Source organism: Erpetoichthys calabaricus, chromosome 8, assembly GCF_900747795.2.
Source record: "Erpetoichthys calabaricus chromosome 8, fErpCal1.3, whole genome shotgun sequence".
NCBI classification, from domain to species: Eukaryota; Metazoa; Chordata; class Cladistia; order Polypteriformes; family Polypteridae; genus Erpetoichthys; species Erpetoichthys calabaricus.
Genome location: NC_041401.2, coordinates 57,513,262 through 57,538,658, shown reverse-complemented (window position 1 = coordinate 57,538,658; position 25,397 = coordinate 57,513,262). Strand labels below are relative to the sequence as shown.

At 37.0% G+C, this 25,397-nt stretch overlaps 1 protein-coding gene across 1 annotated transcript in view; it reads left to right on the top strand.

Moving 5' to 3' along the window:
• The first annotated feature begins 14,960 nt into the window (after nucleotides 1-14,960).
• The window catches only part of LOC114655504 (R3H domain-containing protein 1), a 176,599-nt gene continuing 166,162 nt past the window's right edge, over nucleotides 14,961-25,397 (top strand). Inside the window, exon 1 of the mRNA XM_051930563.1 lies at nucleotides 14,961-15,125. The gene's annotated coding sequence lies outside the window, so the exon portion shown is untranslated. The remainder of the gene's footprint in view (nucleotides 15,126-25,397) is intronic.

The window sequence follows — 25,397 nt, the reverse complement described above, 5'->3', positions numbered from 1 at the left end:
GAAATGAAAAAAGCTCTCCAAGAGAAAACGTCAATGAAGAAGAAACAGTTTGCACTATCTAAAAATGAGAAACCCTCATTTATAAAAGTTTGCTGCAGATGACTTAACTGAAAATAAATGAATAGTTCCTATGTGTATAATACATATTTATCTATTTTACTTATGCCTTTATTCCACCAACTTACAACATCTGAGGTACAATTTGTTACATTACTTTTGTTTTTTGCAGCACAGGCAGGTGAAGTGACTTCCTCACGGTCACACAGTGGTGTCAGTACCAGGATTTGAACTGACAAGCTCCGGGTTTACTGAAATATTACTGAACAAAGAAAAAAAACGAAAACGGGCAAATACGGCTATGCATACAGATGTCCATCCGTCCATTATCCAACCTGCTATATCCTAAATACAGGAGCCAATAAGTACATATGTTTATATACAGTATATATATATATATATATATATATATATATATATATATGTGAATGTATGTATGTATATATGTATGTCTATATATATATATATATATATATATATATATATATATATATATATATGTAGATATGTAGATATGTAAATTTGTATATTTATATATATATGTTTATGTGGATGTGTATATACGTATGTATATGTAGATATGTGTATATATAGATATGTATATATATATGTATATGTATATATATGTTTATGTGTGTCTGTGTGTGTATATTATATATATAAAAGGCAGCAACACTCATAACAATGACAACACAATTACATTGACAATCATGTTACGTTATTTTTAAAATGTTTCCTTTTTTTTTTTTTCATAACCTCTTCAACACACTACTTCTCCGCTGCGAAGCGCGGGTATTTTGCTAGTATATATATATATATATATATATATATATATATATATATATATATATATATATATATACACACTGCCTGGCCAAAAAAAAAGGTCACCGCCTCTCTTCTTACCCTGATGCGCCCATCACTCTGCAACAGGGTAAATCTGGACTCATCAGACCACATGACCTTCGTTCATTGCTCCCTAGTCCAATCTTTATGCTCCCTAGCAAATTGAAGTCTTTTTTTCCGGTTTGCCTCACTGATTAGTGGTTTTCTTACGGCTACACAGCTGTTCAGTCCCAATCCCTTGAGTTCCCTTCGCATTGTGCGTGTGGAAATGCTCTTACTTTCACTATTAAACATAGACCTGAGTTCTGCTGTTGTTTTTCTTCGATTTGATTTCACCAAACGTTTAAGTGATCGCCGATCACGATCATTCAGGATTTTTTTCCGGCCACATTTCTTCCTCGAAGACGATGGGTCCCCACTATCCTTCCGGTTTTTAATAATGCTTTGGATAGTTCTAAACGTGCTTGCGTTGTCCTTGGGGCTGGCTTGGAGCTGCTGTTGCGCTGCCCTTCGATCTTTTTAAAGCCTGTACAGCCGCTGTCCTATTTGCTACAGCCCTGGGACAATCTCTTGGCACCAAGTCTCATGTTTACGGTCCCCGCGAGACGATCCATGGCAAGTCTCTTTTGTCTCGCGGGTCTTTTAAATGTCTTCCGAGAAGATCACGTATTATCGTATTGCTTTTGCTTTCCAGGACAGGATTTCTTTTTTATAATAGAGAGATCTATCTATCTATCTATCTATCTATCTATCTATCTATCTATCTATCTATCTATATCTATATATAATATATATATACATGCTGCTTTCTTTTTTGATTTATACCACCAAACGTTTAGTCTCAAAAATGGGTGAGATGCTTAGGCCACTTTCACTGGTCTCCTGAGTCCTGTTGGACATTATGTGAAATAATGTGCATAAGCCTCAATTTGTTGTTCAAAAATCCTTACATCTACTAAGTAAAGTTAAGGATAGGGCCCCTTTGGGCCTTTATAAAGTTGTCAGTTCTACAGAAAGTTCACCCATTAGTCCAGATCACTCATCTGTTTTTGTGTGTGAGTGAGCAAGAGCATAAATAATATTATAAAGTTTCCTTTTCTTTACATTCATCATATGTTTGAACAATATAGTGTACATTACTGCCAAACATACTGATAGTTACAAGGAGGAGTTGGAGACTAGAAAGAGAATTTCCCTGGCTAAAAAAACCACACTGTTTTGATCAGCAACAGTGTTTGTTTTGACTGGACATCTTCTAGACGTCATTTTTGACATTTTTTTTCTGGAAAGTACACTACTTAATTTGCAGTACTCATTTTGTCTTGGAGTTTTAATTGCTTTACACCATACTATGGGAACACAATCATAATGAAAGGCATTTTAATAAACTAAAGACTGCTTAAATTTAGCCTTAGTCCACGCTAAAACAAAAAAGTTTTGTTTGAAAGTTTGTCCAAGCTAGCATTGTCTGATTATTTTACAGTACTAGGGTGTTGTACCTTTTTAGCCATTATGAAGGTAGTGAGAAGTCAAGCAAAATGACACCTTGTATTGGCTAGCTAAAAAGATTACAATATGCAAGCTAGGACAAGTAACAACATTGATCAATCTTTAAGTGATCTTAAATATAAAAAATTAATAGACCTCTTCAGGCTAAGATTCATTGAACAAGAGAGAACAACAATGTATGGTCAAGACCTTTGGATATGATAACTGTCCAACAAAGTTTTTTGATGAGTGTCTGTTGTTCTGATGAGTTTTTCCATACAATGTGGGTCTGTGGACAGGTTGTCTGGGTCAGTGATGCAAACAATCCTCATACCTGGCCATAAAACCCTTGTCTCTATTCAAACCATGTTGTAATGTATTAAATTTCAGCATGAGTTTGACTTCCCATTCCTTTCTCTTTTGCTGTATTCTGATGTTGCTCATAACCACTGTAACTTTAAAGTCCCTCTCACAGTGTCCATGGCTGTTGAAGTGTGCCACTACAGGAACATCTGCGTTGCCACGTTTAATGTGGAACCTGTATAAATTCATTCTCTGGCTGAGTGTTTGTCCAGTTTCTCCCACATAGAGTGCAGTGTCAGGACATTTCATGCAGAGAATTAGGTAGACCACATTAGATGATCTAGAGGAAAATGATCCCTTTATGTGATGTTCTAGTCGGCAGTGTGGTGTACAGTTATTACACGGTCTGTATTATAAATGTGATCACACGTTTTACATCTTTTCTTTAGGCAGGGAGATGTGTCATTTTCTGTTGGTTCACTTAGGGAACTTCGAACAATTAGTTGCTGCAAGTTTGGTGGTTGTCTATATGCCAGGAGGAGAGGTTCATGAAATACAATTTTTCAGTGTTTGGTCAATTAGTTGCTGCAAGTTTGGTGGTTGTCTGTATGCCAGGAGGGGAGGTTCAGGAAATCCATTTTTCAGTGTTTGGTCATTGTTTAGCATTGGCTGAAGTTCTTTTATAATTCGTCGAAGTGCTTCAAGATGTGGGTTATAGGTGACAACAAGGGGGATGCGGTTCTTGTTGTCTTTGTTTTTATATTCCAAAAGGCTGTCTTTGGGTATGGCATTAGCTCTTCTTATTTGAGATTCTGTTGTTTTGGGGGTATAACCTTGTCTGATGAAATCTTGTCTAAGCTCCTGCAGTTGTTAATCCCGGTCTGTCAGGTCTGAGCAAATACGATTGTGTCGTATTGCTTGGCTGAAAATAATTGAGCGCCTTATATGCTTGGGGTAGAAGTTATCACTTCTCAGCTAGGTCCGTCTGTCTGTTGGTTTGTGAAAAACAGAAGTTACAAGGGTGTTGTCTTTCAGTTGAATGGTGGTGTCAAAGAAGTTGAGTTCTGTTTTTGAGTAATTCAGCTTCAGCTTTATGTTGGGGTGAAAAGAATTATATTCATTATGAAAATGGAGGAGGTCCTTCTCACTGGCAGTCCAGATTATGAAGGTGTCATCTATGTAACGGAGATACAACATTGATTTTAAGACACACATTGACAAAAATTCTTCCTCCAATTTTGCCATAAATAGATTTGCATAGCGAGGTGCAAACCGACAGCCCATTGCAGTCCCCATTTGTTGCAAGTAGAAATTTTGTCCAAAAGGGAATAAATTATGTGTCAGAGTGAATTTTATCATTTGTATAACTGACTCTGTGGGTAAAGCCGGAGTTATACTTCACACGACGCATGCTGCAGCGGACGCTCCTGCTATGCAAGTGTTGAAGTGTTTATACTTGCGCGCGTACTTTACGTAAATCTGGAGGAATCCGCCAGTTGGCAGTGTGAGATATTATCACGGTGAGAACATGTTCGGCTTCTCTGTGTTGTGAATTGCCTGGAACACCCATTAAATTCTGATGACACCTTACCGCAATATCTCTGAAAAGGATGTTTATTGATTAAATCCAGGGTTGTGTCCATTCCAGCAAGCATTGGGCACGAGTGAGAAACAATCCCTGGACAATGCCTCGGCTCATCGCAAGGTGAATACAAGCACACACATACACTAGCGTCATTTTAGCGGCACCAAATCCCCGAATCTGCATATCTTTGGAAGGAAACTGGAGCACACTGAGGAAACCCAGCAGAAAAACGTGTTTAACTCCAGGCAGGGAATATCAGCGACGTGACTCCCCGCAAGACAGCAGCGCTAACGCTCCACCACTGTCATCCCATGTGTGTAATTATTAACAGTATTCATTATTTAAACGAAATTACCGATTTATCTGTAAATGTCATTTACATACTTTAATGCTTTTCATCATGAAAGTGATATCAAGTATAAATCTTAAGATTCCAAATGTGCAGAGAGTTGGACTATCATACATTTAATGTGCTCAGTGTGGCGATCTATTGCTGGCGATTCGCTGCTGTCAGAAGCAGAGGAAGCCCTAGAAAAAAAGATGGCACAGAAGACAGTATGTGAGAATTTTAAAACGTATCGTGTCATTACGATCGGGAATATGCGACACTTGAATATAAAAGCACCATGAATACATCTGTATGTCGGCATTTTGCTCCACCACATTGATCCATTTATCAAATATGGAAGCGCACACACCGATCTCGTAGGATCCGCAAAGCGGCTTTCTGTCATATGTAGATATTAAACAGAGACTCTGACGTCATATTCCAACTTTTAGCTCACTGCACCCCCCGACTTTTTGCTGGTACTGCAACTCGCACACGCGTCGAGTTAATTTCTGAGGACCTGCTCAGAGGACACATCAAATGAACGCTCAGAACACGTGGTGGCCATGATGCGGGCGCATATGCGTTCTGAACGTGAAGTATAAATGAGGCCTAAGTCATGTTGTTTGAGGTACGTTTCACATGCCAATATGCCATCATCATGGAGGATGTTTGTGTAAAGTGCCTCAACATCCATTGTGGCCAGTAAAGATTCCCTCAGGTAAGGGGCCTATACCAGACAGTTTTTTTAAGAAGTCAGTGGTGTCCCAAATGTAGCTGGTTGTATTCCAGGTAAGGGGTTTAAGGATGTGCTCCACCCAATTTGAAACATTTTCTGTAAAGGAGCCAATTCCTGAGATTATAGGCCTTCCTGGGTTCTCTTCTTTGTGGATTTTAGGAAACAAGTAGAAGTAGCCCGTTTTGTGGTTCTCAGGAATTAAACTGTTTACATGATTATTTTATAAAAGTTTGCCATCATCGAAACATCAAAACACATAAAAATATCTTATTGGGTATCCACAGTTTGTCAGCTAATTGCTCTGTTTGTTTAAGGAGCAAAGTAATATGAAATGTTGAATAAGATAAAAATAAATGGTACATTTTTGCCTCTAGGCTCCCTTATACAGTATATACTATGATGAAATATAAGACTCCAACACAATAAAAAAGAGTTGTGGACCATCCCCATGTAATCTCCAAAGGACAATGAAGAAAAAAAAGACCAGAAATTGGGATCAAAATACTGTATAGCAATTGACAAAGTACATAGGAGAAAATAGCGTTTATATACAGGAAAAAAATGGCGGACGGAAGTGAGTTGGCAGGAGATGACGTAATGGCTGTCAGACGGAAGTGACGTTATCTTTGGAAGCCAGAAGTGATGTGGAGTCGGAAGCGAAGTCATCGGGGTGGAACCGGAAGTGATGTTAGGATGAGGGCAACGGAAGTGACTTCCCGACAAGGGCACTGGAAGTGACATTGTCTTTGGGAGTCAGAGGATGACGTGATGATCGGTCGCCATCTTGGGAACCCGGAAGTACTGGAGGTATTTTATATTTCTTCTTTTTGTCTGATGAGAGAGGTGTTATTACCGTGTATCAGCCCCTTGTCTCGCGATATTTCACTCACCTCCGGGCTTGTTGATTGCCTCCTAAGCAAACTTATTTGACATGACCCCCCCTCAGCCCAGGCCCATTGGGTCAGGCAGCCTGCACCGAGAGGTCGTAAACATGGGAGAGAGCATCCGCGTTGGCCTGCAAAGAACCCCTACGATAAACGACTTAAAACCGATTTGGTTGAAGGTCTAAAAACCACCTAGTAACACGGGGGTTGGACTCCCGATGAACGACCATCCACTGCAGAGCAGCATGATTCGTCACCAGGGTGAACTCCCGTCCTTAAAGGTAGTACCTCAGTTGGGTTACAGCCCATTTAATCACTAAGGCTTCCCGCTCCACTGCAGCATGCCTGGTCTCCCGGTCTAGCAGTTTCCGGCTAAGGTACATAACGGGGTGTTCACCAGTTCCTGATTCTGTCTCCAAGTCAAATCTGTTCCGAAATTAAGGGTTTGATGTTTTATGAAAAGGGAGTGAGGCTGACCAGGGGAGGAATCAACTCCCCTGTCCTTCCACGGTTTCAGCAAATTAACATGATAAACTCGCTAACTTGGCCGACGATTAGGTTGTTTAACTAAATAATCGACAAGTCCTTTTCTCTTCTTAATTTCATATGGGCCTTGCCAATGTGCCAATGGGATGATGGCACGAACACCATTACACAAACCCCTGGGAGGAATTCCTAGAGAGTGGTCTTTCTGTTGTAATATTGCGACTGGGCTGCTTGAGCACATTCTAAGTGTTCTTTTAATAAGGGTCTGATTTTAACCAATCTATCACATAATTGTGCAATATACTCTAAATTATTAGAGGAGGCCTTCTTTTATCCAATAAACCGCGGGGTTGTATTCCATACAATAGTTCAAAAGGAGAAACCCTGTAGAGGCCTGTGGCCCCTCCTGATAGGCAAAAAACACGGGGGGAGCAACTGATCCCAATTCCTCCCATCCTTGCTTACATAACATCTTTGTCAAGGTTTGATTAAATTCTTCCACCAAGCCGTCTGTTTGCAGATGGTAAACCGATGTTGTAAGATATTTAATCTGCAGTAACTTGGCTAATTCCCTCAACATTTCCGACATGACAGGAGTTCCTTGGTCTGTTAACACCTCTTTAGGAATAAAACACTAGGGAATATCCCAACTAATTCCTGTGCAATGATATTTGATGTCGCTGAGCACAAGGGAACAGCCTCCGGAAATCGGGTGGCATAATCCACTAAAACCAAAATATATTTGTGGCCTCTTGCAGAGGGTTCTAAAGGTCCTATGAGGTCTATACTGACTTGTTCAAAGGGAATATCGATAAGGGGTAAAGGGATAAAAGGAGCATGGTCCCTTCTAGGAATCTGATGTAACTGACATTCTGGACAGGAAGCACAGAAATGTTGGACCTCCTCATTTACCCCAGGCCAATAAAATCGAAACTTAATTCGCTCAAGAGTTTTTTCGGTCCCTAGATGGGCACCTAGGAGATGGACATGTGCCAGTTTGCATACTTGCCGCCGATAAGTACACGGAACTAAGACCAATGACTCCACCTCACCCTCATCCTCTGCCACTCAATACAAGAGTTCATTGATAATAACAAAGTAGGGCATTCGTGGTACAGGATCTACAGACTGTTGTCCATTACCTGAAACAACTGCATTCCTAGTGAATTTTAAAGAATCGTCATTCCATTGCTCCCTTTTAAAGGAGGACGGCATATTTTTAAATTGAGAGGCTAATGTTTGAATTGGATCCCTTTCGACCTCAATGGGCGGAGTTTCAGACTGTACAGCTCCCTTGGTTGCCGATCTGGCTTCTGTAGAGCTCGATGGTCTTTCCACTCTGTCACATTGGGTGGACGAATGGGTCCTAGATACTGTCGGACACGGCATGGAGGCAGTTGGAGTTATTCTTATCCATCACTAAGCTCAGATATTTCTTAGGAACAGTAGAGTTTACACTGCTTTTTATATTAGACCATCCCGTCCCAGTATACAGTAATCCCTCGCTATATCGCGCTTCGCCTTTCGTGGCTTCACTCCATCGTGGATTTTATATGTAAGCATATTTAAATATATATCGCGGATTTTTTGCTGGTTCGCGGATTTCTGCGGACAATGGGTCTTTTAATTTCTGGTACATGCTTCCTCAGTTGGTTTGCCCAGTTGATTTCATACAAGGGACACTATTGGCAGATGGCTGAGAAGCTACCCAGCTTACTTTTCTCTCTCTCTTGCGCTGACTTTCTCTGATCCTGACGTAGGGGGATTGAGCAGGGGGGCTGTTCGCACACCTAGACGATACGGACGCTCGTCTAAAAATGCTGAAAGATTATCTTCACGTTGCTATCTTTTGTGCAGCTGCTTCCTGAAATGACATGCTGCACGGTGCTTCGCATACTTAAAAGCTCGAAGGGCACGTATTGATTTTTGATTGAAAAACAAACTCTGTCTCTCTCTATATCTCTCTCTCTCTCTCTCTTTCTCTGCTCCTGACGGAGGGGGTGTGAGCTGCCGCCTTCAACAGCTTTGTGCCGCGGTGCTTCGCATACTTAAAAGCCAAACAGCCCTATTGATTTGTTTGCTTTTCTCTATCTCTGTGACATGCTCTGCTCCTGACGCGCACTCCTTTGAAGAGGAAGGTATGTTTGCATTCTTTTAATTGTGAGACGGAACTGTCATCTCTGTCTTGTCATGGAGCACAGTTTAAACTTTTGAAAAAGAGACAAATGTTTGTTTGCAGTGTTTGAATAACGTCCCTCTCTCTCTCTACAACCTCCTGTGTTTCTGCGCAAATCTGTGACCCAAGCATGACAATATAAAAATAACCATATAAACATATGGTTTCTACTTCGCGGATTTTCTTATTTCGCGGGTGGCTCTGGAACGCAACCCCCGCGATGGATGAGGGATTACTGTAACTGAAAAGGGAGGATCCAGCAAAACCACCATTACTAAACTCTTCATAGAGTTTTCTACTGATATTACACAGGAGGCGGTCTTATAATACCGGATCTCCCCATGAATACATTTCAGACTGGTCTTAACCTTGAGCCATTGTCGCTGCAAAACATAACAGTGAGCAACAATGGAGATATTGCTCCCGGAATCAAACATAGCCACTACTCTATAACCATTTATGACCACTGTAACAGTAGCGGGCAGAGACAAAGGGTTTACCACAGCACAATACCTTTCTCCCTTGATTATGGTGCAATACATGGGTTCGCCAGGCAGATTGCAGCTTGTGGATAAGTGTCCAACCTCCCCACACTTGAAATAGCGGGGAAGGTTGTGCAGTCTTTCTTTGGGTTGGACAGGAGGCTCAGCAGGATGCTGGGTGGGCTCAGGGACTGCGCCCCGTACCTGTTGTGCTTGGCGAGGAGACTGTTCCGACCACTCTGATTTACAGGCAGCCCAATGACGTTCCATCACCGCAATAAGGGCGTCCATGCTCTCATAATTTTATTTCCGGACCTGCTGGGCAAGATTCTCTGGGAAGGTATCAACGAATGTCTTACAGGCTACGATCTCTGCCATTTTCTGGGCAGGGTGAATATCTGGCCTCAGCCAGTGCCCGACTTTACCCCAGACTTCAAAAGCCTGAGCCCATATTGCCTTTCTGGATAGAAACCGCTACTCCCTCCATTCCCTTGCCTGCTGGGCCAGAGATATGCCATAGCGCTTGAAGACCTCCGCCCTGAGGGTGTCGTAATTGGCCACCTGCTCCGCAGTTAAATCATAATAGGCCCTCTGAGTCGTGCCCTTCAAGTATTGTGCCAGGAGGTATGCCCATTCCGACCTCGGCCATGCATTCCGTTTAGCGGTACGTTCAAAAATTAAGAAATAGGTTTCGACATCATCCCCCTTAGTTAAATATGTCAGCTGAGGGGGAAGAGAGCAAGCTGCCTCTGTCCGCACCATTGCTGCAACCCCTCCCTCTGACTCGGCCAGCTGGGTGCGTGTTTCTCCCATCTGCACCTTTAGGATGCGTAGTTCTGCCATGATGGTAGTCAGGACCGTGTTAAAGTCTTGCAGTCATCTTTTATGAGCGAAAATATCCTGCCGGCTATGCTAATTGTGATGAAATTCCCATGTACCGTGGGGCAAAAAAGTATTTAGTCAGCCACCAATTGTGCAAGTTCTCCCACTTAAAAGATGAGAGGGGCCTGTAATTTTCATCATAGGTATACCTCAACTATGAGAGACAAAATGAGAAAAAAAAATCCAGAAAATCACATTGTCTGATTTTTGAAGAATTTATTTGCAAATTATGGTGGAAAAAAAGTATTTGATCAATAACAAAAGTTCATCTCAATACTTTGTTATATACACTTTGTTGGCAATGACAGAGGTCAAACGTTTTCTGTAAGTCTTCACAAGGTTTTCACACACTGTTGCTGGTATTTTGGCCCATTCCTTCATGCAGATCTCCTCTAGAGCAGTGATGTTTTGGGGCTGTCGCTGGGCAACACGGACTTTCAACTCCCTCCAAAGATTTTCTATGGGGTTGAGATCTGGAGACTGGCTAGGCCACTCCAGGACCTTGAAATGCTTCTTACGAAGCCACTCCTTCGTTACCCGGGCGATGTGTTTGGGATCATTGTCATGCTGAAAGACCCAGCCACGTTTCATCCTCAATGCCCTTGCTTATGGAAGGAGGTTTTCACTCAAAATCTGACGATACATGGCCCCATTCATTCTTTCCTTTACACGGATCAGTCGTCCTGGTCCCTTTGCAGAAAAACAGTCCCAAAGCATGATGTTTCCACCCCCATGCTTTGCAGTAGGTATGGTGTTCTTTGGATGCAACTCAGCATTCTTTCTCCTCCAAACACGACGAGTAGATTTTTTACCAAAAAGTTCTATTTTGGTTTCATCTGACCATATGACATTCTCCCAGTCCTCTTCTGGATCATCCAAATGCTCTCTAGCAAACTTCAGACAGGCCTGCACATGTACTGGCTTAAGCAGGGGTACACGTATGGCACTGCAGGATTTGAGTCCCTGGCGGCGTAGTGTTTTACTGATGGTAGCCTTTGTTACTTTGGTCCCAGCTCTCTGCAGGTCATTCACTAGGTCCCCCTGTGTGGCTCTGGGATCATTTTGACCCCACGGGGTGAGATCTTGTGTGGAGCCCCAGATCAAGGGAGATTATCAGTGGTCTTGTATGTCTTACATTTTCTAATAATTGCTCCCACAGTTGATTTCTTCACACCAAGCTGTTTACCTATTGCAGATTCAGTCTTCCCAGCCTGGTGCAGGTCTACAATTTTTTTTCTGGTGTCCTTTGACAGCTCTTTGGTCTTGGCCATAGTGGAGATTGGAGTGTGACTGTTTGAGGTTGTGGACAGGTGTCTTTTATATTGATAACGAGTTCAAACAGGTGTCATTAATACAGGTAATGAGTGGAGGACAGAGGAGCCTCTTACAGAAGAATCTTGCTTGTTTGTAGGTGACCAAGTGCTTTTTTTCCACCATAATTTACAAATAAATTCTTTAAAAATCAGACAATGTGATTTTCTGGATTTTTTTTTCTCATTTTGTCTCTCATAGTTGAGGTATACCTATGATGAAAATTACAGGCCTCTCTCATCTTTTTAAGTGGGAGAACTTGCACAATTGGTGGCTGACTAAATACTTTTTTGCCCCACTGTAATGTCCAAAGGACAATGAAGAAAAAAAGACCAGAAATTGGGATCAAAATACTATATAGCAATTGACAAAGTACATAGGAAAGAATAGCATTTATATACAGGAAAAAAAATGGAGGACAGAAGTGTGAGTTGGCAGGAGATGACGTCATGGCTGTCAGACGGAAGTTACGTCATCTCTGGAAGCTGGAAGTGATGTGGAGTCGGAAGCGATGTCATCGGGGTGGAACCGGAAATGATGTTATGACGAGGGCACCGGAAGTGACGTTGTCTTTGGGAGTCAGAGGAGGGCGTGACAAGCGGTCGCCATCTTGGGAACCCGGATGTACTGGAGGTATTTTATATTTCTTTTTTTTGTCTGATGAGAGAGAGAGAGAGGCGTTAATTATTGTATATCAACCCCTTGTCTCACAATATTTCACTCAACAGACATTGTTCCTATGACTGACACCAGTAATATCCTCTCAGAACTTAACAAACTTTTGCAAAATGACAAATAAGTCAAATATCTGGAAAATTAATGAACACCCGCATCAGTTACTGACATGTAGCTTCAAATTACAAATGCTTTGTTTTGATGCTCATATACTCAAAGGACAACAAAGTTCTAAAACCAATTTCTCTGATATTTTGAGGTAGTATATAAATTAGGCACTTAATGTATGTAACTCTTATGATTCATACTTTTATTTTTGGTGATGGTATTATTGTTTCCCAATTTAAAAAAAAAAAAAAAAAAAAGAACTTTCTAGGGTGCTGGGGAAGGCTTTAGAATGTGTTGCTAGTACATTTGTTAACCAAAAAAGCAGAGCAGTATAAAAATCTGCCCAAATTAATAATTAAAAACACTGATAGTGAAAGTGATCTGCAAAATACAACAGTACTGCAGCATGGCGGTTCTGGAATATCATGAAACCTAGTTTACAAAGGACCATTCTTTTATAATCGAATATCAGCGGCTGGCGATGGTTCTTGTTCTGACAGTGCTTGTGTTGACTAGGTCTTAGAGTATAAGAAATCCTGTACTTGGAGGTGTTTGTATTTATCAATTTATTTTATTAGAAGGCAAGTTTAATTCATGTATATAATAAAGCATGTCTGTGATTGACAGTGGTTTTGTCAGTAAGAACCTGGTAATTTTGCCTGGTGCCACTTTTTATCCACTAGTCATTTCCTTTCTTTGGTCTCTTGGCTATATAAATTGATGGTTGCAATTATATGTTGCTTTTTTTTATAACCAGCATCCTTGAACAGTCACATAATAATTGAACACCAAGTTATCATGTTGGTAGTATCTATTTAGTTTATTTAGTAAAAATGTTCAACTTTCTTTTAATCTGGAAAATTAAGATATATGTGAATGGGAAGACACATGGCTGTACAAATGAAGCCAGTCCATAACAGTGCACACAATTACATACTAATTCTTACTTTTTCTATTATATTCTGAGCCATTAAGAATTTCCACCTCAGCGTTACAGTTTATATTTGTATGCACCTTTTAAATTGTTTTTTTTCTTCCTAAATTAGAAATTTTATAATTATGTACAATAAGAAAAAATTGTTTTGTATATTGTAATACCATTTTTTTAATGTATCAGTTACTATTTTGATATTTATGCTTTCATATGTAAATTTGTGGTAAATTCTGGGTAAAACCCTCAAATTAATGTATAAAGCAAATAATTGGGTAGTTTACCTCTTGTTATAGAAATTACAGTTTTATTTTGTTGAAATAGTCTTCATGTTCTGTTTACGAATGTATTGTAATACTGCATTTGTTTTTACATCAATAATTATAATGGTTTGAGCTACAAAGCTATCCTCTTTAAACACTTTCTGATTAAATTTAGTTCTTTTAGCAACAAAAAAGATGGAGGGAGGGAAATCACACATTTTATATTTGGATTCAGGTCACATACTTTGTGATACACACACTTTAATAATTTAAAAAGTGTAAATAACTGTGTGAAAGGAGATCTGTGTGTCACTGGCAGTCTGCTCAGCTGATTTGCTAATGGCTGACTTCTACACTGTTCTCACCTAATGTTGTTTTCCTTACTGTAACACGCTCACACATTTAGCCATTTTATATTATATTTTATATATACATAGGGGTGTGTGTGTGTGTGTGTGTGTGTGTGTGTGTGCACGTGCGTAAACACAGTATATGTGTCTTTATACACTGAAACTAGAAACTTGACATGAGTAGTCCATGTTATAATTCAGTCCAAAATTATAAAAAGGATTATTGAGACATATGAAAAAATATATAAAAATTTATATAGGAATAACATTTAATATTTCGCATGATTTTAGACATAGTCTACATTTAGATTTTTAAATGTTTAATAGTATATTGATTGAGGAGACAGTTATATTAAATAAGTAATATAAAGTCTGAATTAAAACTGAAAGTATATACTCAATTAAACATTCTTTTAGCTTGTTGTAATTTTCATGGTAATCTAAAATAAATGCTAAAAGCACTGCAGAGAACAGCTGTATATACAGTACATTACCACACCCATATATATTTTATATATGTGTATATATTATAGTATAGCTGGAAACATAATCCTAATGCAGTGGACTGAAGCATATATGTGCCATCTCTTGAAAATAAGGATTTGCATTTTTAAGCACATTGGCAATAATGTGACATAGATGCATCAGCATTTTTGATAGAGGTATTTCATAAAGATATAATTGCGGTGATGCAAGCCCCTCATATACTTTGAATGAAACTGATTTTAGAAAACCTCTCATTTCTTAAAAAAAAAAAATGTTATTTTCTCCATGCAGCATACCCTTTGTTAGATTCAATGCTTTTGTCCCTTGTTTTTTAATCCATATGAAAAATTGAATCTCATACTGGAAAAGAATAGGAATACAGCTCTGGTATGCATTTCCTAATGCATTCTCAGCTTCACAAGGTTTTTGCATCACTGTGTGCTGAATTGCTAATGAAGAGCTCAATTTAGCACATGATGCGTTGTATTCCTTATGAGCTATGAGTGGCTGAGCTGCCACTGACATCACACCATACAGCTGTTGATTTTGCGTTGTCTCCGAGGCTACAGCAAGTGCCTTAATGATCTGCTTTAGCAGGTAGATTCAGACAAGTGAAATATTGGTGCTAAGGCCAGACGTTGAGTAGGCTAGCAACTTAGCAAAGGAACAAATGCTGCTGCTGATACTATGGAAACTAAACCTTTAGTGACGAGAGATGGTAAATATGCAAGCTACTATGGTACAGGTATGTTACTCATTTATGCTGAAAAATAAAAACATGTTTATGATGTGAATACTGTTTAAATGAACAAAATTTGGCTGTAGTTAAAATTATTAGTGATATTTTAAAGCTGTTATTTGATTTTTAAAAAGATGCAACACAAGTCATTTGTTTTCTGTTTTAGTATTGTTGCTTATTTTGTATTCTTTTATCTTGTATATATTTTTACTATTTCATTTACAATTGTATGTATTGCTGTAATAAGTAATCTGAAATTGTTACCTATTTCAAATTGAAAAAAGAACATGTCTTTAAAATTAAATATTATAGTGTTTGTCTGTGCTATGACTATGGATTGTTAATTTTCAATCCTGAAACTCTAAGATGCATTTAATATTGAAGTGATGGGATAGAAGAGGTTGTTCACTAAACTATACTTTGACTGTTTATTTGTAAAACGTATACATTATTAGGTAATTCTGTTTTCTTTTTTTTCTGTTTCATTTTTAAAACAACAGATTGAGGGTTATATTAATGCAGATTCGTGTCATAATCTTTCTGTTTTATCACGTTCATCTTATTGTGAAACTTTCATTGTTTAAGACTAGCATATGTATTTCATTTTTGTATATGAACACTATTTCCATTTGGTCTCGGATTTTAGTTATTGTCTGTAATTTAAAAAACATATTTTTAGATCTGACTTTTTATTTTCAGTTGCAAATTTTGTGTTTAAATCCTACTAGACATTCTATTGATTTATTACAATGTATTGTGTTATTTAAACTGTATTAGGTAATGGACTCAGTACCGGTAATATAATGGTAAGCCAAAATGTTATAAATTGTTCAAAATCTTTGGTGTATCAAACTGCTATCAGAAAGCACCTATTAACTTTTTGTCACAGAAAAAAAAATAAACCTGGAGCATTTTTTAAACTTGACTTTCAGCTTATGTCCAAAATGTTTAAATATAAATCTGACATCCGTTTATATGTTGTTAAATATGCAGTATTCATTTTTAAAGTAATAGTATTCTCATCTATATAAATTAGAATGTTCGGAAGACTGGGTTATGTATTTAATTTCTTTTGTATCAGTCCACAGTAACATAACATATCCTTACAAATATCTTGCAAAATGAGTTGGCACAGTGTGCATCATATTATTAAGGGCGGACGTTATGCTGGATTATCTACACTTATTATATTCCATAAATGCATTATATAATTTGGAAAAAATATATAATTTATTTTGGAAATATTGTGGTTAACGTTGACATATTATGAAGGAATGAAACGCTTACAATTTCACCTGTACTGCCAACATTGCTGCAAGTGCTGTGCAGTTTTTCTCAAAGCATAGGAAATATGCTGATGCAGCAGCTTCACAGTCCTGACAGGTTACACTATCAAAAGTGTTCTGTTAAGTTGACTAAGAACACTTAGAAAATTTAAAATGACACATCTGATATTTGCATGGAACATTGTATTCATTAAATCTCTCTTCTTTTCATTGTATGCGCTCAGGCAGGCTAACTTTAAAAACTGTCCAAAGAAATTAGACTTTTCTGTTTGAGAATTATGCATATTTTGTGTGTTTTTGTGTTTTGTTGTAGTCATTTTTCGAGATGTTTTGGCATCTGTTTTCATTTAATTATTGTTTTTACTATGGACTGAATTCTCCAGGAGCATATTTGTGTAATTATTTTTTATGTATTATTTAAAGCATCAGTTCTAAAAACAGAATACAGTAATATTCTCCGTGCATACCTGTTTACTGGACAGTTGTTTAACTGAGTAAATGGCAGTATTTCTTTACCACTGTTCAGCGTAAGCAAAATGTCTTATTTATGTTTGGCTAGTAAAATATGTTTTGGACAGTTTGCTTCTATAATTGTATTTGGTTCATGAATATTTTATTACTGTGTCTCTTGGATTTCTTCCCCAACCCGCAAATGCATATGATTAATATACTGTGGAGGTTCTTTTATTCAAGTGCTTTTTACTTTCATCTTTGCCTGTCAGCTCAGAAATGTCTTTGGCAAAATAGTTCATAGAAGGAGTGTTTTCCTTTGTTATAACTGCAGCTGTACTCGTAACATTTAAGTTTGCATTTTAAAAAAATACTTATTTTTCCTAATTTTTAAGGTTTGCTTGGATGTGAATGATGTATTTCTGTTTTTCATTCTGTTTTCAGTGTAAAAAAAACTATTATCTGTATTATTGTAATCCATCAGCTGTCAAAATTGCACCTTCATATAGTATTCATAATAAGTGTTTCCTTGATATTAGAAGTACATTCTTTTAGTACTACGCAAACTGACCTAGTTAAACTTAGCAGCACTTCCACAAAGTGAAAACTTTAAAATAACAAACATTAATGTCTCTATATGTACACATACAGTGAATGTTATAACAATATTTTGTTAACTAGTTCCCTAGTTTTGGAATTTTCTTCTGCTCCGAGGATAAGTCTTTTGTCTGCTGTGTAGCCATACAAAATCACAGCAGCTTGACCCTGACCTGGCAGGTTAAAGGTCAAATTTAAAATGTGGTGTGCAGTTAACAGGCTTAATGGGTGATTCAAATTATATAGGGGTCAAATAATATTGTTTGCACATATGGTATAAATCTCTAAGCAATTGTTTATTATGGGAAAAGGCAATAACAGTGTGTGTTGTATCTGAGTTTATGAACAATTTAAAATAGTTAAGAATGTATTATTTATTTATAAATACTAGCTTTCCTTCAGTGAAAAGCAAAACATTTATTTTGAAGTTTATGTGTCTATTAGAACAAATTAATGTGCTGTACAATTACCAAAATTAGCGTTAGCGGGCTTGAAAATTGTTTTACATTAAGGTTATGATTGGAATCAGGGCGGAAGAAAACAATTATTTTTTTGTTCAGCAATGACTGACTCAGTGTAGTTAGGAGTCTTTCACTATGGCATCACAACAGAAGCAAGAGTCAACCTCATTTATTACGTTTAAAAAAAATTATAATAAGGCTTTAACCTTTTTACTGTGATCGTATAAAGGAATATATGGTGGTTATGTGTATGCACATATATATAATTTTTAATGACATTTTAAGGTTAAAGAATTATGCTGTTTGCATAATTATTCAATTCCTACTCAAGTATTTTCTTGGACAACTTTAACAGAAAGAAGTATGTACCAGATTTGCATTCTGTGCAAAAGGGATTTCTGGACCTTCCAGACAGATTTATTCCACGTTGTTCAGGTTAACCAGATGATTCTTGTGTACTGCAGTTTTCAAATAGTGCCACAGATTCTCAATCAGATTGAGATCAAGGCATTGATTGGGCCATTGTTGACACAATTGCACTCTTTGACACACTGCAGGGTGACTGTTGCTGTGGTTAGGGATCACTGTTCTACTGCCCAAGATTAAGTTATTTTCTCAGACTGAAACAGATTCTCTTGCATTGTTGGTTTGTTTTTTCCTCAGTGAATTCTTCCACCATTTTTACCTTTTTCCCAGTCTATCCTTATGAAAAGCAAACACACAGCATAATACTGTCCCCACCATACAGCCATGTAGGTGTTTTTGTTTTTTGGTGAGGTGTGACCAATGTCGCATCCCCTTTAAACATACATAGTCAAATTGAATTCTGGCCAAAAAATAGAGGTCTCAGCTGACCAGAAAATGTGTGTAGACCTTTTGATATTTTAACAATTGCACCTTTCCTCAACTTTCTGAACTCTGCAACTCATTCAAAGTTATTGCTGGCCTCTGTGTGTTTTCTCTTCAAGTCATCTACTTGTTCTCACAAAGTGTTTTGAGGAATGACCATTTCTAGACAGCATTGTCATATTGCATATTCCACTACCTGAAAATTGAATCAGACTATCTACTAAGACATTCCAATACTTTTCCTAGTTTATGCAATTGTATTATTTCATTTCTGACTTATTTGGAATCTTCTTTAGGGCTAATTTTCACATCTGTTCTTCAGATTCACAGCCTGAATAATGATTCATAACTGTGAGGTATTTATCCAGAAAATGCAGCAGTTATTTGAATGAATTGCCAGTGGAGGCCAATTGTAAGCCAATTTTGCCTATGTTAAGAAATTGTTTTTCACCTGTGTTACTAACACAAGGATTGAATACGTAGGTGAACAGCATTCTTGATATTTTTTTTTTCGGTTTTTGGTTTAAAATGATGTGTCTGCAAAAGAAAATTTTAAATTTATGCACTGAACTATTGATTACAGTATATGCATAAATAATTCCAAGACTTTTTTTGTAATAGTAAAGCAGCTTGTGCAGAGTTAATACTGAATATAAGAGAGTCACAAGAGAAGCATTGTTTCTATATGCCTACACTGCCTCAAGTAACGGTAATAGCATATTTGACAGCAGAAATACAATGTATTACAGGTGCAAGCATTTAATTTGTATTTTATATATTTGTTTCATTATAAAAATAAATTACAATATAGATGCATCCTCCCAGTTTTTTAACTTGCCTATGCAATGCAAGATTGTATTTAATTAATGTCTGTCCCAACAACACTAGGTGCAAGGTGGAAATGGGGCATCAGTCCATTTCTGGTTTGCTCTCAAACACACATCCACATTCAAATGGGCCAAATTAATGTTCCCAGTTAAGCTATGTGTCATTTTGGGCCAATTTAGTATTCCCAGTTAAGCTACACATCTTTTAAGCGTGAGGAAAACCAGAGTACATAGCGAAAAAGAAATGCAGACTCTAGGTCGAGATACAGAGTACACACAGATGGTCCTTCCAGACTGGGATCCAAACTCAGAACTCTGGACCTGCAAGGTAATGGAGCTAACCAGTGCTCTACTTTAAACCAAGTATGTTTATTTGTGCTACTTGACAAAGTGACAAAAGGTAGAATTGTTTAAATCTAAGGGCTTAGCTTAAAAACCTGTTAAAAAGATTACAATTTCATGCCAGTTCACATTTTGTCAGGGCCGACTATGTGCGTGTTTTCCATGTTTTATACTCTTCTGCTTCCATTTATGTGAAGTATTATTTATATCAGAATTTCAAACTCACTTGCTGGAGTGCTGCAGTGGCTGCAAGATTATCTTCCAGTCCCTTTCTCAGTTAGCTGCCACTTACTACTGCCAAATGATCATACTTTGCACTACGAAGTTATAGAATTAAATAAAATAATCTTTCGTCAATTGCAAAACTTTAATAGTAAAAATTGTTGCAGTGAAAATTTGAGGCCAATGTTTCCCTGCAGAAACAGAGTTTGAGACCCCTGCATTATAGTTTGACAATGCATCCACTTGGACACATCAGACATTTTTAATATTGTTTAGCTTTCTTTTTCTAAGAACATCATACAAATGTTTTTTTGTGTGTGGTATGGAAACCTACAGATACACCGGCTCTCCAGGATATGAATTTGAGACCTGTGGTTTGAATTGTCATTTGTTATAAGGTTTCAGTAGATAATAGCAGAATTATAGTTAAAATATAATAAAGTATAGAAAGCTTAACATTATTGAGCAAAGACATCTCTACTCTCCTTTTTTCCCTTATTGGCATAATTAAGACACAACGGCAAATGTTTGTTTCCATAAAGGTAAGCATGGCTTAATGTTAGAAAAATTAAGGATGCCTTAGCAGTTACAGGGGGCAGTTGTGGTGCAGTAAGTTATGTTTGTCTTTGCTCATACTTCATATCTTTTTTTCAGCAGTGATACCTAGCCAAACTGCTTTTCTGGGGCATTCTTAGCTCCAGCTGGTAAAAGACACAGTTGACAAAATCCCAACCTATATATATATTATTTCTGAAGGAATAGTATGATAATAGCTAACACCAAGCAGAAAACAAACAACATTTCAGCCCTAATTTAGATTTGAAATCAAGAAATTGTAGGTTTATTGGCATACAAGTGCTGGAATTGCTGTAGTGCACAAGGATGCAATACAGAGATGTCCGATACAACTCCTAAACAAAAATAACTTGTTTTGATGTAGTAAAAAAATTCGGACCTGTTTTGTTAAGTTTCTTTGTATGGCATTGTAGGGTGTCATTAATGAGGATAAATTGTCAATTATATTTAAAAAATAATACACATGATATGTATCTGAAATAATGATCCATATAATGTACACGTTTATAAAATAAATGCTATATTTTTAAACTGATTTAGGTTAACATTTGAATGAGGAAAGTATTTTTAACTACACAGTATTGCATAAATTATGTTTGGTAGATCTGCTTATAAGATGCATTATTAAAAATCAATTACATGTGCAGCAACCACTTTTACAGGCCATATAACACAATTACAAAACAAAATCTCCATATTCCTTTTTTTCTTTTTATAAAGCAGTACAGGCCATTTTCATTGTTTTTATTGCAGGAAGAGAAAGCAACATTAAACTAACATTGTGTGGATATTTAAATAACTCTTAAACTCTTAAACCATTCTGCAAGTTTTTCATGATTTATGAAAACCTTTGCTTTTAATTGTTAATGCCTTGGAAATATTGAAAAACAATATTAAAAAAGAAAAATACCTGCATACACAGTAGATGTATATTTGTATATATCTGTGTGATGATAGTTTGTGGACACAATAACTTAAAGCAAATTAGATGATCTAAATGACTCTTGGTTCAGTTATTGGCATTTTAAAATACTCTGATCTTATTAATTTTGAGTAAAATTACTCCTACTAAAATCACAGGTTTATATTGGGAAGGTCATGTCCTGGACATATCAGATTTTTTTTTTTACACAGCTATACCAAATTTAAAAACTGATAATATTGTACTAGGTTATTTAAGTATGCAAGCGAGTTAAAAAAACATTTAGAACCTGTTTGTACTAGAAATGAAATTGAATATAGTATATCCAGAAATCTTGCTAAGTGGTCATGAGCAAGTGTTACTTTAATAAATTAATTATATGGCTGAATTAACATAATTTCGAGGACAAGATTCTGCCAAAATTTCTCCACAGTGATGCCAAAGACTGATCTCCTGCTATTGGAAGTGTTTGATTGCAGTTGTTGCTGCTAAAGGTGGCATAAGCAAGTATTACATTTTTTTAGGGGAGGCAAGTGTCAGTGATTGTTTTCCTTCAATAAATCAAATGATTATTTTAAAATTGTGCTTTGAGGTTGCTCAGGTTTTCTTTTGCATTATACTAAATTTGTTTGGAGATCAGAAACAAATGTTGTAAATAAGAAAAACAGGGGAAATCAGCAGTGGGGCAAATACTTTTTCAAGACACTGTGATTATTGTTTTTTTTTCTTCTACATTTATACATTTTCTATATTTGCATTCTTGATTACTTTTCATATGTTTCCACTTTTTACTTACATACATGCTTGTTCATATGTGGTTTATAGTAAATAGAATGCTCATGCTCAAACACACATTGACACCTTACTGTTTAAATGACCAATTTAGTAGTGCCCCAGAGTTCTAAAAGTTTCTATTTGTGTTTTTCTTTCTGCTAGCTATGGAACCTTTAGTTTCTTATGTGCACATGGGACTAGCAGAAGTGATTTTATTAATTGTATGTCTCATTTGCTGATTGCGCAACCTAGTAAAACAAGAATGCTCCTGCAGTTTCTTTACTGAGGAGTGAATGATAATGAAGGCAAAAATGCAGCAAGTTACTCATCACAGATTTTGAAATAATAAGTCCTACCATTTGAAATTGATCAACTGAGAGTAACCCTTTGGTGCTTTCAAATCTAGTACATTATTTATATCTGTTTTATTATCGTGCATGTGTGTGTGACATTTCATTTCATTAAGTTCCATTTTAGCATTTGAACGACATACCTGTAAATATTGAAGAAGCAGCAAAGGCACTGTTTGTGTATTTTTTTTTTAATGTTGCCTGATTGATTTGTAAGAAACCTGAATTACTTAGTGTGCTAGCTTAGGTTTGTTGTTGTTTTGTGCTCATAATTTGTGCACTTTCTTTTTAGATAAATTAGTAAACATTCAGTTATTATCTTTTTGCAGGTCTATCTAAAGTTTAAAAAGCCATTTTTACGTAAAAAGAGTCTATGATTGATTGAACTTAGAAAACTTTTTTTTCCCTCCCCAATTAAAGCACTGCTTAATTTTGGGTTTGCATCACTATATATAATTTTCTTTGTGGCATAGTTTGTGTTGTGTTAGTGAGTAAGTGGGACTTAACTTTGACTGAAAATGATAACATTTTAATACTGTATTTTTTGTTTGCTCTGTTGCCGCATTTTAACTTCTTGAACATTTGAAATGTTCCCTTTCTATGCAATTTAAAATGGTAATGATTTTGTTGAAATTTCAATTCTTTTGGGGATAATTGGTGATTCAGTCTGTAGATTATGTAGCACCTTTCACAAATCACACTCACAAAGTTTTCTACAAAATGAAAAATAATTCATTTCAATATTAGTAATATATCATATATTAGGATTCTTGACATATACAAATTTAAGTATTTTTTTCATAGTTTATTACCAATAAAGATAGTATGTTGGAGATTAAGATATACAGAAGATAAAAAAACTGTAGTTGTATAAGTACAGTGTACAAATTATTAAAAAACAAACTTCATATATAAAGTTTAACTCAATGTACTTTTTGATTTCTAAGTATTTTAATATTATAATATTCTAGTACAATACACATTATTGCTTATACAGATTTATGTTTGCATACAAGTTTGTTATGCAAGCATCACCAGTCCAGCTGTGCATCCATTCTCAAATAATGGTAGTATAAAGAAGATAAAGGTGTATATAGAATATTAACAAAACTGTAGTGTTATAAGGAGTTTAATATAAAAACTGTATTAAAAAGACAAACTTGATACATAAAGCTGAACTAAATGTACTTTTTGATTTTAAAATATTTTAGTCATTTTTTAATTACTATACACAATTGCCTATACAGATTAATGTTTGCACAGACATTTGTTATCAGTGATGCAAGCACTTCAATCCAGCTACAAAATGCACCCATTTTCAAAATCCTAATCTATCCAATAGAGATTACAAATTAAACAAAAAACTGGAGAGTTCAGCAAGTTTCATATTTGTCCTCACAGGTGGCGCAGTGGTAGTGCTTCTGCTTTGCAGTAAGGAGACTGTGGAAGATTGTGGGTTCCCTTCCCGGTTCCTCCCTGTGTGGATAGCGCTTTGAGTATTGAGAAAAGCGCTATATAAATGTAATGAATTATTATTATTATAATATTTAATTCAATTTGTAACATTTTACAGTGTAAAAAGCTCAAACGTTGATGTACAGTATAAAGGTTTATTCACACAGTTGCAACATACTCTTCATTTATTTCTGTTTTGTAATTTATGACAACATAGCACAATTAATATCTATCATCATCACCAAAAATTATGGTGTTGCTTCTGTTATTTCAAAAGATTTAATCAAAATCACAGATTCAGTGAAGTGAAAGAACAACTCAAGTATGCCACACTGTTCATATGAGTAATTGTCATTTTGTTGGGGTGAGGGGGTGTTAACAAGTAAAAGTCAAGTGTACATATGATGTGACTACACTGTATAGCAGGCATGTCAAACACGCGGCCCGCAACAGAAATCTGTGCGGTCCGCATGACAGATCCTAGATAGCACTGAACTTGTACAAAATGATTACTATCGTTTCTGATTGAATCGTTCTGCATCTCCGCTGTTACTTATTGACTTTTCTTACTTACGCCTTCTGACAAAAGCATGTTTTCCCATCGCATCACGGTACCAGAAACGTCATCTGCTAGTATAGCCACGAGCCTTGACCAAAGTTAATGAGCTGCAGCGTCACAACTGAAGTGCTAGGCTGCAGCAGTGGGCAGCAGGGGTGGCCTTAGGCATGTGCAAACTGTGTACCTGCACAGTGCCGCCAAATCCCAGGGGCCGCCACGCCAATATATATTGAATATAAAACAGAAAGAGAAAATAACGACACAGCTGACGGCAATGTGGCCGAAAAACATTGTGTTTCTTGTTAATTAATACTCTGTATTTACAAATGTCGCTAGAGTCGGAGCAGTAAGCTATATGTAGTATTATAACGTTCTGCCATAATGAAAATATCATGGGCCGCCACTTGGTTTTCAAGTTATGGACACGCGTATATAGAAGCGTGTCATGAGCACGAGACGGCTATGCAGTGTCCGCAATGGATGTGGATAAGATACCGTATTGACATTGCCAGGCGAAGGGGCCACCGATTCTTTCTCTGCCCAGGGCCGCCACGAGCCTAGAGCCGCCCCTGCTAAGGCTACACTACTGACTGGGCTGCTGAGACTGG